The sequence below is a fragment of the Mixophyes fleayi genome, chromosome 2, assembly GCF_038048845.1.
Source record: "Mixophyes fleayi isolate aMixFle1 chromosome 2, aMixFle1.hap1, whole genome shotgun sequence".
NCBI classification, from domain to species: domain Eukaryota; kingdom Metazoa; phylum Chordata; class Amphibia; order Anura; family Limnodynastidae; genus Mixophyes; species Mixophyes fleayi.
The window spans coordinates 6344476-6357554 of record NC_134403.1 but is presented as its reverse complement, the minus strand read 5'-3'; the positions used below and the strand labels follow the sequence as shown (position 1 = coordinate 6357554).

At 42.9% G+C, this 13079-nt stretch overlaps 1 protein-coding gene across 4 annotated transcripts in view; it reads left to right on the top strand.

Annotated features, from left to right (window-relative positions):
- Positions 1 to 282: 282 nt before the first annotated feature.
- ARAP1 (ArfGAP with RhoGAP domain, ankyrin repeat and PH domain 1) overlaps positions 283 to 13079 on the top strand; it is a 141580-nt gene continuing 128783 nt past the window's right edge. For all 4 annotated transcript variants that reach the window (XM_075198344.1, XM_075198343.1, XM_075198342.1 and 1 more), the window contains exon 1: positions 283 to 300. The gene's annotated coding sequence lies outside the window, so the exon portion shown is untranslated. The remainder of the gene's footprint in view (positions 301 to 13079) is intronic.

The window sequence follows — 13079 nt, the reverse complement described above, 5'->3', positions numbered from 1 at the left end:
TGAGTTTCCTGAGTCACCGGGTGAATTGCACCGTTATCCCCGCACATGGAGGTCACCGGTTCTCCCCAGTCCCGGTTAAGCAGCCGTCAATCAGAAATATGAAAGTGGGGTCATCTCTGTTTATGTAAAACACCCAACACTTTGTTTTTACACCTATTTCTGCTTCCTCATTAGCTGACTGAACAATGAGGAAGTTACAGTGTGAGGGAAAGGACAGAGTCACGGACGGGTGTGTATGAGAGGTGGGGGGTGCTGGGGCATTGCCAGAATCTCTCCAGCCAGGCAGCAGCTACACACAAGGTACATATCTGTTATTAGACAGAGGGGTCTGTATTGTCCTTGTGTTATGGGGGGGGGGGGTGCAGGGAGAACTTTGTAGTGATTGGAAGACTCGTCCAGCAGATACATTGTAGTTTCCTGTATGTCAGATACAGGTTAGTGTTTGTGGTTCATTCATATAGGCTGGGAATTCACAGTCACTTTATCTCTCTCCAGCCCCCAGCATCTCATTGTGGTGACTGGGAGGCTGAGACTGAACCATTCTGTGTCCAGAGCCTCTGTTATTAGTAGACACCAGACAGTCCACTGAGCACAAGACACAAGCTGCAAATTGCTTTATATAAAGAGCTGCTGACATTGCTCATAGATGGGAAGATTTCAGGCACTGCGGTCTCTGCTTATGGGGGTGATTTGTTTACCTGTGTGCTCTGGACTTCCTGCCTGTAAGCTACTAAATAATACAACAGAGCCTCATGTGGGTGATAAAGGAAATATAATTGCCATTAAACTATAAAAATAAGTCTTTTCTAATCATTTAAGTTTAAATATTGCTCGCACTACAAACTTTCCTTCACTTTCATACACAGCTAATATACAACTTAGTGGTTTGTCCCACGCTCTCCGAATAGAGTGTCAGCTTATGGACTGTCTTCACCTGTTCTAGATGTCGATATTGCTTTGATAACATATGCTGCGAGCTCGCAGTAACGGTAATGACGTCTGGGGGGGTTATGTAGAAGTATAGGCTGGATACTGTGTCTGTGTCAGGGCTAGACCTGCTCTGTAACCATTCGTAATTACTTTATTTAGATGGTAAGCTCAAAGTACAAGCAGTGCAATGGTCTGATCAATTATACACACTTGTGTCTATATAAGAACAGTGTACAGTATTATTACCTTACAAATCATATCTTAGAAGGAGCTAAAGATTATAAGATTCAGTGAGCAAGGTCCTCTGGCCGTATGTACAGGTGGAGTGGAATGTATGTACAGGTGGAGCGGAATGTATGTACAGGTGGAGCGGAATGTATGTACAGGTGGAGCGGAATGTATGTACAGGTGGAGCAGAATGTTTGCGCCAAGGTGGGGAATTTGTGTTAGATCTCAGATGTTTATCTGTAAAAGGCTCAGGAAATGTGCTGGAGAAAAAGCTGTAAAAAACTCTTCCCGCTTCTCCTCCTCCTCCTCATCAACTATTTATATAGCGCCACTATTTCCGCAGCGCTGTACAGAGAACTCGCTCACATCAGTCCCTGCCCCATAGGGGCTTACAGTCTGAATTCCCTAACACACATAGACAGAGATACAGATAGAGAGACAGACTAGGATCAATTTGTTAGCAGCCAATTAACCTACCAGTATGTTTTTGGAGTGTGGGAGGAAATCGGAGCACCCGGAGGAAACCCACGCACACACGCGGAGAACATACAAACTCCACACCTGTGGCTATAGTGTTCTTCATAATGGTACACTATCACTTGTGTCACAGATCTGTTCTAATCTGTTCCCCTGATCCATAGTAAGTGGTCAGGAGGTACCAGTCAGCCCACAGCAAAGAGGGGCTGCAGCAGCTATAGCAGCTACCCAGAAGTAAGCGGTTCCAGGTGCCGTGAAGGACCGGTACTATGGCAGTACTATTCTCCTATAACTATTGTGCAGTTGGCATTCGCAGTCGGCGAGTGTCTGGTGGGACAGTGACACCAGTAACAGTCGTTACTGACGGTGAGCGAGAGACCCAGATAAACTGTGCAGGAAGAACAGCCCTCCGTTCCTCCTGCCCCCAACAGAAACGGGGAGGGAGGGGGGGGTGAAGTAAGCCCATCCGGTCACAGTAGCCACTAATACAACACATCAGCCCAGAGTTCTCAGATGGTCAGTCCGGGTCTGTACGGCTCTGTGTGATGAGATCTTATTCCATGAGGAGTTGCTATCTGTCTTCCGTAATACACGACCCACTGTATGAACTGTAACATGTTACAGACAGCACGTACATGTATGAGCTGTATTTATTGCACATAAATGACCATAGTTTGTGTATGAATTATTACCTGACTGTCACATGTCCCAGCGGGGGGAAGTCGGGACTTCCCGTGTTGTACGCTCTGGAGCTGCTGTTTGGCATCATAATATATTTTCCCTTTATCTCACAGTTACCAAATTCCTGCTCAGGAAATGTGATATCAGCTGTCACAGAACGCTGGAAAGAGGAATTGCACACAATCTCTGTAATACTTTGGGGTGTGTGTATATATAATATATATATATATATATATATATATATATATATATATATATATATATATATATATATATACACTGGTTTATATAATGCTGCTGTTTGTATTCATACTATATTACTTTGAGTGTACTGTGTTTGTTGATGCCTGTGTCGTATAGGTGTAAGGTACACTGCCATACTCAAGTGTCGTGCTCTCACAGGCAGGGATCAGCTACTTTCCAGAAAGGAAGTTGCTCCTTTGCAAAGCAGGTGCTGTTTGACTTGGAACGCTGTTTGTCCCTTGTGCTGTCCATGTTACATTGTTTCATTTCGTGGCTAAGCTTGACCTGCTTAGCTCTATTTACCTGTTTTGATCACGTGTAACTGTGTATCTCTTGCTACAATTCAGATAGTGATGTGATATATAGGTATCTATATAACTTTTCATTACAGGACGGGGCTTAATGTGCAGAATAAATCATTTTCATAACATGTATCATCGCCCTGGTAACATAGATATCATTAACAATGACCTTGTGAAGGAAAACATAATTTCAAGGCTGAACCTAGAAATACAGTTTATATTTTTACCACAATGTTAAGAATAGTTCAGGTATGGTATCTATTATACAAATTGCTTGAAACTTTGGTGTTTCGGATGTGGGATTTATTTCTGTAATTTGGATCACCGTGCCTAAAATATGACCACGCACTGCTCCTAGGAGTGCCCTTCTCTATAAATTGACTAGATGTGCTCCTCACAGTGACAGTAGGAGTATAGGATTTCATTCTGTGTGTATGGTATTTCCTCATGAAATTTTGTCATTGTGCTCTTCACAGTCGCTGTAAGCAGAGGATCTCAGAGATCTTGTCTGTGTTTAGAACATTCCTTTCCTCATTACCTTGTTTAGCAGCGCTCCTTACAGTGACTGTTGGAGGAGGAGCTCAGTGGCCATGACTGTGTGTATGACACTCTCCTCATTACCATGTTTAGCAGCACTCCTAACAGTGTTTGTACAGTAGGAGAGGGCGCTTAGTGATTATATCTTGTGTATGACTTTCCCTTCTCATTACATTGATTAGCAGTGCTCCTCAGAGTGACTACACAATAGGAGTGGGAGCTCAGTGATCTTGGGCCTGATTCATTAGTGATCTTATCTGTTGTTTTTTGCTTATCTTAAGCAAATCCACTCTGTGCATGCCCAAAAAAGGGAGATAAGAAGCCAAATCCAAAAAGAATTTCTTAAGTTAAGATGAAAATCCATCTTAATTTCACTCTTATCCCCCCGTTTCTTCTTAAAATAAGCATCTTAACTTTTGCACAAGATAAGATCAATAATGAATCAGGCCTCTTGTGTGTGTGTGTGACTTTTCCATCTCTTTATATTGTTTAGAAATGCTCCTCACAGTGACTGTAGGAAACTGGTGATTGTGTATTTGTTTCTGACATTTCATTCTCTTTGCATTGTTTAGCAGCACTCCTCACAGTGTCTGTACAGTAGGAGGGGCAGCTCAGTCATCAGTGCGTCAATGACATTATTATTACCAGTCAGAAGCGATTATTTATGTTCCATTTTGGATAACTGGTTTGAAATATCCCATACCTGTACTGATATGTAATAAAAGATAATGACAAAGTTTAGATTTTGATCTCTCCTGACGCGATGTTGACATTCCAGTTGTATCTCTGGTCATGTGACTTATGGTAGAGGAAGTGACCGCTCTGAGAACTTTGTGAGACCAGAGACTGGATGACGCTGGAACTTATTTAGGAAGCGACTTTTCTGTAGTTTGTGCTTCTATTTGTATCGAGATTTTTATAGTGCGGTGCAGGTAATTAGCATACACACACCGTCACATGTAAAAGAGGGACAATTGTAAGGATAGAGATGGGGTATTTGTTGGCTATAACACTTCCAGAATCAATGAGAATTTTTGTTGTTGTAATGAAGTCAGTGCATGACATAGTCCGTATTATTGTATAAGAGTATATAGGTGACGCTGGTTCCCAGTGAGTGGATGGACTGAAGGCTGCACCCACCGTGTGTATGTGACCAGCGCACTATAATATAATAGGAGGTGCAAGGTGCGTATTCAGACATTGAGTCACTGCTGATTTTACAAAGCATTGGATGGACTGCCTATGCCACCCTGCCTGTTGTTGCTGGGAACCGGCTGGGCTTACTTTGCCACCATTCCCTTTAGTTATCCCAAATGCGCCTTCTTGCCGCAGTAGGAGGGGCTTACACATGCTGCCACCACTGGACTCCTTACCGGCGTCCAGGACCGGGTTTCTTCTGGGTAACTGACGCTGTGAGTGTACCCAGTTACTGGTGTACCTGGGCTGGTACTCCTGACCTCTTACTATAGATCAGGGATGCTGTGGATGGATCCCCCCTGGCCTATCACACTGACCAGAGCTGCAGGGTAGCGGGCAGAGCGGTGGTACTGGGTGCTGGGTCCACACTTTCAGTACAGCTGGAGAACAAATTAGATTTAGGGTCTAATCTGCAGGTCACAGGATTACAGCAATATTGAAGATGTTTTGAAGCAGGTCTTTGAAGCAAGTGATGTGTAATTTGCTCTCACACTGGTTAAAAGTACCAATGATCAGGTCAGATGAAATCAGAACAAGTTTTCAATACAAGCCAGTGCCTTTTATACAGTTCAGACACAGGCTATTTTTAGAATCAGGATGTAACCTGTTTACACAAACATGGATTTACATGCATTGCAAAACCACTAATATTTACACTTATCTGTGAAATTCTTAAAAACCTTGCTGTGATATCCTGCATCTTATTTCAGAGGCAGGAGACCTACTAGCAAGTCAAAAGGTCTAACTGGCCTGAATACTTTAGACAGTCGCAGAATACACATTTCCAAAGAAAAAGTAAAACCCTCAAACAAGTCATTTCCCTACATCACAATACACAAAAGACTTTGTAAACAAAGACTCATTGTATCAGATATATATACATCAGAAATGAGACATGCTTTAGAAAGGTAAAACAGAAAAAACTAATTTTCTACCCTGGTCTCAGAAATAACGATTTCCTATCTCAACATATACACAATATCAAACATAAGTGCTTGTGCAATTATATAAATAAGCGTCCTGCGCTATTTCCTTTAAATAAATTCATACCATAAGTTATTTATGAGTAATCCAGTCACAATTAAATGGTTGTTTGCTGAGACTATCCTCATACAGACTGTTTCACCTTTATTAGGGCACCTTGGTACAGCATAATGTGTATATATACAGTATAAGAATTGGAATAAAGTGTTTTGTACATTTTGTGCCTCATTTAGGAGTGAATAGTAGACTCACCTACAAGGTGCAATTTTGTTACTTGGTAGAGCCATGTTGCACTGCAGGGGGGCAAACTGAATATGTGCGGACTGGTTTAGAGTTGGAGGGGGCCTGTCCTAGGTCCACTTTAAATCACAGTGTAAATATTAAGCTGCTCTGTATCTGTGATCTGTGTGCTACTGGCTGAAGCAACCAGAGCTTTCAAAGCATGCAAACCCCCCCAATAAACTCAAGTCACCCCATGGCTTGTCCAGGCACTAATTACTCATTTTAGTTGGATTTACTTATACCTCTTAACTAGACTGTATCATTTTCTCTACAAACTGCTGCTACACAACCATTTAAAGCACCTCAATATTTCCTGAGTGTGCAAACCTATAAACTGTGACCAGATGGGCTTACTTCACCCCCCCCACCACCCCCGATCTGGTGGGGGGAAAGGAGGAACGGAGGGATGTTTTTCCTGCACGGTTTATCTGGGTTTCCTTCTCTCCGTCAGTAACTGACTGTTACTGGCACCTTCTACAGGTGTCACCTCCCACCAGACACTCTCCGACTGAGTATGCCATCTGTGCAATAGTTGTAGGAGCATTTGGCTGCCACCACTGGGCTCCTTTGTGCTGTCCAAATGACGTACTTCGGGGGTAGCTGGTTCATATCTGTTGGTCACAGGATACAGCGGGCAGTATCTTCAAGCAGTGATGGTTTATTGCTCAAGAGTCCTGACAAGGACTTTTACACGTCAGTTACTGGTACTGGTCATCATTCAGAAGTTACAGATGGAATGCTACATTCATGGAAAAACAGTCCTCTTTTTATACAGACTCTGACAAATATGTTGGCAGGGGGTAACACTGCCTCCTGGTCCTCACTGGCACCAAAATGTCTGAGATATTACATAAAATTATTTTAACATCAGTATGTGATATATTCTCTAGACATTTTTAAGATTTAACAAAATGTACATCAATTTGTGATTTCTCAAATTCCTACTTGCTGATTACATTGTTCAGAGGTTTCCTTTCTCTTTAACAAAGCAGGATAACAGGTAAAGACTCCCTGCTGTGTTATCAGGCTGCAAAAGTGTTGGTCACATGCAGAGGAATAAGGTCCAATTAGGATGAGGCTCTCTTTAGAAGTTACAAAACATATTTCCTCCTACAAATGGTTATTGCATCAAAAATCAATGCACTTCTAATACCAAAAAAGGGTACATTTCTAATGATCTACAGAGGTGCACTGCACCTAAACATATACAATAAGTTATTTCTGCGTGTTCCAGGCACACTATCTGCACCCTTTAGATGCCACAGGCAGAATCCCCCTATTTACTGTTCAGGAATCCGGTGTGACCACTCGTGACTGCAGCTGGTTGTAGACACACCCACCAAAAAATAGAGCGTACTTTCATTGTTACTCACTATTACTTGCTTACTCACAATGCAAATTATTCAGCACAGAGAGTACACACAGCCACTTCCTTGCTGCCCTCGTTTTGACTCCTCAGGGGTACACAAGGGGCAGCAGATAGCTGCAGTAAGGGGTCAGACATTTAGAGGTTCACAAGCGCAAGGAGTCACCCATTGAAATCTACCTAAATCAGATATTCCGGCACCAGACATAACCTTCTGGTGTGTAATAAGGATTCCTCTCTCTGTGATGGCTGTTATCACGTTTCCTGAGCAGGAACTGGGCAATGCCGAGAAAATGACATTATTATACCGAATAGCTGCTCCAGTATATACAGCACAGGAAGTCCTAACTTCCTCACCGCTCCCCCATGTGATAATTAGGTAACAGTTCATACACGTAGACTATGATCGCTATGTGCAATATATACATTAGCTTTATGTCCATTTATTTACCTACTGTTTTATAGAGCTTTTCATATTAGCGGCTGACAGGTCACCGTATTTCTCTTTAGGTATAGGCCTATTCTGCCAACGACGGGAAGTGTCTGTTTCTCTCCATCCACCTGTCTATTATATGTACTCCGTAAATAAGCTCCACCTACTTCTGGCACTTTACTCATTTTTTCCGTACTCCACAATGGAATCAGGCAGCAAAATGCACTTTTACAGTCGTTACGCAGTTAAGGCTTCGATTTGTTGTATCTCTATTTCATGGTTACATCATGGAATAATATACACGTGTGACTGGATCACTTATAAATAACTTATGGTATAAATTTATGTAAAGGAAATAGCGCAGGGCGCTTATTTATATAATTGCCAATGCACTTATTTTTGATATTGTGTATATTTTGATATAGGAAATCGTTATTTCTGAGACCAGGGTAGAAAATTAGTTTTTTCTGTTTTACCTTTCTAGAGGAAATGCCTTATTTCTGATGTATATATCTGATACAATAAGCCTTTGTTTTGAAAACCTTTTGTATATCTTGGTGTAAGGAAATGTCTTGTTTGGGGTTTGTACCTTTCTTTAGGAATGTGTATTCTGCAACTGTCTGAAGAAAGTATTCATGTCAATTAGACCTTTTGACTTTCTAATAGATTTCCTGTGTCTAAAAACAAGATGCAGGACATCACAGAATTTTGAAGATATCGCAGATAAGTGTAAATATTGTTAGCGTTGCAATGCATGTAAATCCATGCTTGTGTAAACACATTGCATCCTGATTCTAACAATAGCCTGTGTCCAAATCAGTATAAAAAGCACTGTCTTGTACACTGAAATCATTCTGATGTTCCATCTGACCTGATCACCTGGTAACTTCAACCAGTGTGAGAGCAAATAAACATCACTCTGCTTCAAGCGGTGGTAGTCGCTTTCCCGACTACCACCTCACCGACACTACTTACCCCTACAGGAACATGACGAAACTCTCATTCCCGATATCGTCAGCGGGACGACTGTTGTAAAAGCTGACTTGCCATAAAATAGAGAGATGAAGTTTCCGGCGGCCAGGAATGACGTCACTGTTAAAACCCTGCAGTATTGTTAGTGCTGTTAAAGGGGATTGGCCCTTTAACAGCACTAACAATCAGCCGTGGATATGTATTCGGAGACATATTGAGGTCTTAATCTATACCCTATATTGATGAGCAGCCCAACAATGAGCATTCGATGTAATGTATACTCACTGTGTCTCTGGCCGGTATAAAAATGAGGGAATATCGAAACCGCTCCACATAACCAGCATCAGGTCCGAAGAATCCTCTACTGAGTGCCGTTAATGATCAGGTGCGTGTAATAAGTATACTTTGTATCAAAAGCACAAAACTCCTACAGATGATGATCTGCAATATCCTGATCTTTCACGGAGTTGTCACTTGTCTGTGCATAAACGGTAAACTGTGATCGGTGAAGATAACGTTATCCGCGGCTCACAGCTGTGTATGAGACCGACCTGGCACACGGCTCCTGATAGATGTCTGGATGTAGCTCAGGCTGAGCAGGAGTGGTATGCGAAAATAGTGTGAACCATACCAGAACACTATCCCCTCGATCAGAATAAACACGCATAGACTGTGTCGGCTCCTATGATCAACAGGATCCAAAGTGGCAATGGTAGCATATATCCAAGTTTGAAAAATAAAGCATAATAGGTAAATCAAATAAAAAAGGGCAACTTAGTAGTTAACCCTACACCGCTAACGCGTTTCATTACAGAACGTAACTTCATCAGAGGGAATGTTCAGGTTCACTACTCTGAATGCTCTATTTTTTGCCATTACAGCATTGGCTACAATTGGGACAGCTGCCACACTCATTGACTCAGTAGCGCTGTTTTGTACTTACAACTCATGAGCAACGTCATTTGCATATGCATATTATATCACAGTGCACTGTGATTCATTATATGTGGGGTAGTCTCTCATATGGTATTGTTATTTATAGCATATTATAGGTCAGTTTTATGTTTGAATTGATTATATTAAACTTGTACATTTGATCATCCGTGACCCAGATTTTATTTTGTTTAGTTTTTAGATTTCAGACAGTTAGGTCCTTGACGCCCTTGATTCTGCTATTCTGTCCTCTTCTCTCGAAACTCTCCTCTCTCCCCTTTCTACCCAGGCCTGCCTCCTTCCACCCTACCACGGATGAAGAAGTCCACTCTCTCATTTCACCCACCCCCTCTTCCTGTCCCCTGGATCCTATCCTTTCTAACCTCCTTCGCTCCCTTTCCCCCTCCACCTGCTCCCATCTTGCTCACCTCTTTAATCTGTCCCTCTCCACCGGCATCTACCCCTCTTCTTTTAAACATGCTCTCGTCTCACCCATTCTAATGAAACCCGATCTTGACCCCACCTCACTCTCTAACTACTGCCCTATTTCCCTTCTGTGAGATAAGATCTAGCTGTATTATGGAAAGGACAGTAAATACCCAGCCTACAAGCAGAACGTTTCCTTATCACACATTCAGGTCACCGTGAGGATTTCGGTATCACCCACATGAATGTAACCTGTGCGATTTACAGACTGTTCTGTCTTCCTGCTGGGACCGTTTAGTGATACAGGACAGAGGGTCCGGATGTTGGATATTAAATTTAAGTTATGTATCATGTGATCAGAATCTGAGACATTTGGTCCAGTGTGATATACAGTGCAACTTCTCTATGCTGGGTGTAATTCCTAGTATCTGTTTATATGTTTGGACAGTTGCACAGTACTACTTCTTTTGTTCTACATCCTTCATATCATTCTCCATATCTGTGCTTCTTCTTTGCGTCTAGACAGTACTACTTCTATTTATGATGGGGTATGTGACCGGATGGCCTTACTTCACCCTTCGGTCTGTTGGAGGAAGAAGGAACGGAGGGACGTTCTTCCTGCACAGTTTATCTGGGTTTGCTTCTCACCGTCAGTGAACGACTGTTACTGACCACTCCTACCGGTGTCACTTCCCCCCAGACACTCGCCGACTGCGAATGCCAACTGAGCACTAGTTGTAGGAGAGTTCAGCTGCCATATTGGGCTCCTTCAATGGCACCTAGAATCGCTGACTTCTGGGTAGATGGTATAGCTGCTGCAGCACTTCTTATCTGTGGGCTGGCTGGTTCCTCCTGACCGCTTACTGTGGATCAGGACTGCTGGGTGGCAGGCAGAGCTGACAAAGAAACAAAAGCTGTGTGGGTGGGGCACTCCAATCAGAAGATTAAAAGATACATTTTATTGATTTGCATTAAAAAGGTAGAACTGAGAGCGAAATAATAAAATCATATAACACACAGTGATACAAAATATAAAATGCAAACAATGTTGCAAGGGCTCCGAGACTTAACAAATTACACTTACCATATTTTCCGCACTATAAGGCGCACCAGATTATATGGCGCATGCTAAAACATACACAATTCTACACTCTACAAAAAAAAAAAGGTAACGGAGGCGATACAGTGAGTGAGTTGAACTTTATTAACAATACACTCACATTATTTTTAAATCAATCTTCTCCCACAAATCCATCAAAGTCCTCATCTTCTGTGTCTGAATTGAACAGCTGGGCAATTTCGCCATCAAACATGCCGGGTTCCCTCTCATCATTGTCGGAGTCAGTCTCGTTGTCAGGTGGCTGTTCAGCAATGATGGCGGCTTTCGCGAAAGCTCGGACAACAATTAAGGCAGATACCTTAGCCCAGGCATCCACAATCCATTCACATATGGTGGCGTAACTCGCCCGGCGCTGCCTCCCAGTCTTAGTAAAGGTGTGTTCACCGTCTGTCATCCATCGCTCCCACGCCGCTCACAACTTCACTTTGAACGCCCTGTTTACACCAATGTCCAGAAGTTGGAGTTCTTTTGTTAATCCTCCCGGAATGATGGCAAGCTCCGAATTTATTTGCTTCACTTGGTTTTTCACAGTAGCGGTGAGATGGGCGCGCATGGAGTCGCAGATCAACAGGGACGGTGATGTGTGGCAAAAACCATCCGGTCTCTTTACATACACCTCTCTCAGCCACTCTCTCATTTTCTCCTCGTCCATCCAGCCCTTTTGATTGGCCTTAACGATGACTCCGGCTGGAAACATTTCTTTTGGCAGCGTCTTCCTTTAAAAATGACCATAGGTGGTAGTTGCTGTCCATTACCGTGGCAACCAAGAACAACAGTGAAAGCCGACTTCTCATGCCCCGTGGTGCATATCAATACCGTGCTGGTCCCCTTTTTCTCCACAGTATGGTTCACGGGGATGTCAAAAGTGAGGGGGACCTCGTCCATGTTGGTGATGTAGTTGGGCTGGATCTTTTTGTCGGTAATCTTGCTACTGCAGTAGGTGCGGAAGATGGCCAGCTTTTCTTTGTAATCCGCTGCCAGTTGCTGCGCCACGGTAGTCCTTGCGCGGATGGAGAGAGGACGCCTTTTCATAAAACGAAAGCACCAAGACGGACCTCCTTGAAAGTGTTCGATCTTCATGTCTTGTGCTATGGTTGTTGCCTTCATTCGAATGGTGACTGTAGAGACGCTTTCCCCGGCTGTTCTTTGTTCAATAATCCATTGCTCAAATTGGTCTTCTAACTGTGGCCACCTCGCTTTGTTCCCGCGGAAACTCTGTTTCGTCTTCTTAACTTGGCCCAGTTCATTTTCTTGCTTCCTCCACTTCCGAACCACAGATTCATTTATGTTGAATTATTTCGCAGCTGCTCTATTCCCATTTACAACCGCGTAACTGATGGCCTGTAGTTTGAATTGTGCCTCGTAGGCATGTCTCTTCACTGGTGCCATTTTCCAGGGCCCTTAGACAAACCAGCGTACGTAGTGTACGTATTACGTCCCTGTGTCAGCCGGAAATGGTCCGACAGTCAATCAAGCGGAGCGCTTACCAAAGTCGCACAACAACATTTTAAGAGATTTTGGAACTCAGTGCACACATAGGGCGCACCGGATTATTAGGCACATGGCCGTTTTTTGAGAAAATTTAAGGCTCTTAGGTGCGCCTTATAGTGCAGAAAATACGGTATATAGACAGAAATATGCTTAAGGTAAGCCTTAGCTGTCAAAGAAACAGGCTATAATAAGCCCATTAGATTGGTATGGTGCAACTCCTGAATATCGATATAGTAAATGCCTCTATGTTAGATAACAAAGCGCCAATCAAGTATATGCTCCAATGAAATTACCGATAAAGGAAGGCAAATTAAAATCTAAATAGTATGTAAGGAGCAGGCATACAAATAGCGGCTGTAAAATCTCCACTGGGTTATAATAATCCCACTAGTAGAAAGATAGTCGCCAGTGTTGGCAAATAGCAAATAGAGCCTATTCCTGCTGATCGCGGGAGTATGTGAAAGGTCCCTGCCTGTG